Genomic DNA, 4,263 nt, shown 5'->3' with positions numbered 1-4,263 from the left:
TAAGTGTTGTGAAAAATAGATGATTTTAAGTCTAATACAATTATACACAGGAAATACAATTTAAATACATAAATTCCTGTTTTTGGTGCATAAAAATGCTTTTGACATCGTTTAACCTTTTAACATTTTAAGACAAACACATTTTTATTCAGCCTCATTATGATAACATTATTATGATAGTGTATTCCTAATTGGAATCATAACTGTTTCATGATCATTTTAGAAGCTTTAATTTACTGTAATCGTACCGTGATCGTCAGCACAGGTAGTGATATCATCTAGATCTTCGACATATCTGACCATATGACTGTGACCGTTTTTTGTTACTGTACATAGAGCAAAAGAGTAGCACACTCAGCATTGCATTGAAACTAAGAATTGAGCATGGTATACACAATAAATATTGTTTGATTAGTAGAATGCATTTAACAAACTTTTGGAGAGAACAAAACGACACAGTCACAGAGGAATTTTTAATAAAATACACATTGTATAAGCAATATTTACTGATGTCACTAAAACAACGTGAGGTTATGTGTAGGCCTATAAGTGTAGGGCCTACGTGCCAGCACGATCACAGTTGATTTCAGTTAACCGATGTTTTGGATGACTGTTATTTGGATAGCTCTTTTGTATTGATAACATATGGTTTGTTTATAGCTGGTTTTGGGTATACCTGTATTTATTGGACATTATTGTAATTAAGAATTAATTCAAGTGTAAATTTACCGGGTTGGGACGCCATGGACTAACGTTACCGATGTTCCACACTTTTTACTGCGCGCATTCACAGAAAACATACTACTATAACCCAGAATGCCAACCGCATCATAAAAAGCGTTATGAAATTTGAGAGAGAATTCGTAGGCAGCGCCACAAGCGTTGCAATGCACGGCAAAGCTCTCTTGAAGTACTTAACGCTTTTTACCATGCGGTTGGCATTGTAGGTTATTATAGTATGTTTTCTGTGGTGCATTGGATCGGTTGGTACAGCCGTGGGAAGCAAAGAGCGCTATTGCCAGCCTATTTTTTGCTGCGGGGTCAAAACGCCCGAGTGCCACTTGACTCCCCCGAACGTAAGAGGGAATCAGAGGAGGGGTATGGTATTGTTGGAAGGGTTAGATTGCAGGATGTAATGGATACCAAGTACAGTTTCTTAACTGGGTTAGGCCTACCCTAATATCGATTGAAAATATCGATTAAAGAGCAAGTTTGCACTCGGCCCTGTACTCTATCTGTAGCGGTATCGGACGTTTGTCACTTTTCTTGTTAGGATGCACGTACACTGGAGCCGTTGGTACGAAACGGACAAACGATAACTTAGATACTTCCACATAGCATTTGTGCTAAAAACTACATTATTATATGGCAAAATTTAATAATTTATGTTTAATAATTTATGCACGCATGGGCATGTTCTAGACATTTTTCCCAAACTTTCTTTTGGACCGTAACAGCCTATAGTGCGCACACACATAATAAACAAATAAATTCAATGCATTTTTGAATTTCCTGTTCTAGTGCACACTTAGCTTTAGGCCTATGTAACAAAATGGTCAATTTCAGGTTGTTGAACTGAAGGCTGGTATTCCTGTCTTCATCGCCAAGACAGCGATGTCGTCAATAGGGATGGGTGGAAAAAGTCACTGTGGCATCGTAAGGAGTCTTATGCATGCAGTGTTTACCCAGCAGTCTCTTCAAGAATGTTCCCTGACAGGGATAGGATCAAACGGGGTTAAGGGCAACCCCGAAATAACCAGACGAGCCCTAAACATCAGTGGCGTGACAGCCATATTGGGTAAGTTTTGTTTAAAATTTAATAGGGGCTCTAGTTTGGCCTTAATAAAACTTTTACTGAGCAGCATAAACAGGCTTATCCGATGACCCTTAGAAAGGATAATCTAAATCTTAACATTTTAATTTTTGGATCTTTTGCTTAAGCCTACATAAGTTAGTAGTTATTTAGTGAAAAAATGAAAATGGCATCCTGTTAGTATAAATCATGACATAATAAATGTACCTACTTTGTTATTTATTAAAACTCTTAATCAGCCTAACTAGTTCTAATATAACATTTTTCATCCTAAATACCGTTCAATTGTTGATCCATCACATGCAGGCCTACATTTAGCCACACATTTTTAGTTGCTTATCTTATGCACTGAGGTTGGAAGATATAATGCGCCCCTAATAAAGGTCAACTCAAGTTCCTTGCTGTAACAAGAACCAAAACCGCCTTAGCACGCTGAGTGCTGACTACATCAATTGATGTAGTCGCGCCACCCCCACTGCATTAGTTCAGTATGAGCAGCCATTGCTATGGAATGTTGTAATCTTTGCTAGCCTGTAGCTTTGTTTTGGAGTAGGTTGGTAGTAAAATTTCCAATAAAATCCCGCCTGACAATGCTTCTGTCACGGTTTTGGGGATTTTCTCTCATCAAGCCACATTACAAAGTTGTTTCAATGAACTATACGTCCACTGTCGGGGTAACGCAGTACAATGACCGCTGTTCTTTAATTAATCTTCAGATTGAAATATTTGAATGCCAATTATTGTGTTCGCTTTCGGTGCCACGTCGGGGGCTTTGCCCGGGCCTCGCTGCCATTGGCGAGCGCCTGTTTGAATGTATGCCGCACTCGACGCGATAAATGGAAAGTTATTCCTGAAAGGAAGTAACCTACATATGGTTCTAGATCAGATTGCTAAAAGCGTGCTATTTATAATTTTTACATGCGTTATTAATTTGATGTAGGCCTATAGCTTATGGCTAACCAGCCCATTTAACATAAATTACATTGCAGATGAGCTCAATGAATTGTATCATAACTGAAAATAAGACTCAAGCTTCAATCCATCTGTGCCTGTGAAGAAAGAGAAGTTTTAGCTAATGTTATTGCTATGAATTTTATATTCAAATTGTCTGTCTTTTAATTCTTTATATAAATATAGTGCTAACAATGAAACTATTACTTTTTTCAGAGGGGAGTGTGGACATATGCGTCAAACTGGGCATTAAGACGGAGGACAGGAGGAACCTCGTAAAAGCTCTAGGGACGAAACTAAGCGAAATGAGGAAAAAGTAGTATAAGTTAGGCTAAGTAGGCTAGGTATTAGGCTATAAGTAGTATAATTAAGGTAAATTTACAATGTTAGGGTAAGTTAATAAATATGTTTACACTAATATGTGTTCTTATTGCTTTTAATATCCAATTATTTTTTATTCATTGTCACATTTGATGATCATTGGATCAGTTTTTAATCAAGTTTCATCAACATATTAAACAGAATTTGATCACATTTTACCATTACTTGATCAATATTTGATCAACTTTGACCAGTACTTGATCAAGATTTGATCAAGTTTGACCTGTATTTGACTAGAACTTGATCAATATTTGATCAAACTTGATCAATATTTGATCAAACTTGATCAATATTTGATCTGGAAATGTCCCATAATCAGATCAGATTTTATCAAAATTTGATATTTTTTTGATCAATGATGAAATATTTTCACAGGGGTTAGAAGTTTGCCAGAGAAAGGACGGTAAAATAGGTCAGGCTGGTGGAGATGACGCTGTGCCCGATGAATGGGCAAGTTGTATTACGACTTGCAAAACCATACTGGAATACAAATATTCAAGTATATTTTGATAACATGTACACGTCTCTGCCCTTACTTGAACATGTTTTGGCATGTGTAACAATAAGGATGGATCGAGTTGGATTACCAAAATTTTCTGAAGATGCTATGGAAAGAGGTGATTATAACAGTTTCACGTCACCTTGAGGCATTACTGTTTAAAAATGGTACCCACTATATATGCGCTTGCATCATACACCAAAATGTGAAACTGATGTTAGAGAACACAAAAATTAGCTCAATAACTAAGAACGAGCTGCGAATATATAAACATTGTATTCCCAAAGCACTTTGCAACCCTCCCTCCATTAATTGATTTTATTATTATTATTATTATTATTTTTTTTTTTGAGAATGTTCAACATGTCCTGGTTGATATTTTATTTTTTATACAGCTATCATGGTTTAAATGCCGGTAAAGTCGCAGTACATCATTTTAATAAATATAAAACAATCCTAATAAATAAAAAGGTATAAGGAAAACAATAAATACAAAATCAGGAAAGCTTGTAAAACATATAGAAATATACATATTTCTCCCTTTTATTTCTTTTTTTTTTATCTATTCCAAACCAGCACCGCTGCTAGATGATCCCTTAATTGCTAATACCCAGTAGGA

This window comes from Macrosteles quadrilineatus, unplaced genomic scaffold (assembly GCF_028750875.1).
Source record: "Macrosteles quadrilineatus isolate MER2022 unplaced genomic scaffold, UCM_ALF_1.0 Scaffold_18__1_contigs__length_3160703, whole genome shotgun sequence".
Taxonomy (NCBI): domain Eukaryota; kingdom Metazoa; phylum Arthropoda; class Insecta; order Hemiptera; family Cicadellidae; genus Macrosteles; species Macrosteles quadrilineatus.
Note: the sequence above shows the minus strand (reverse complement) of the source record.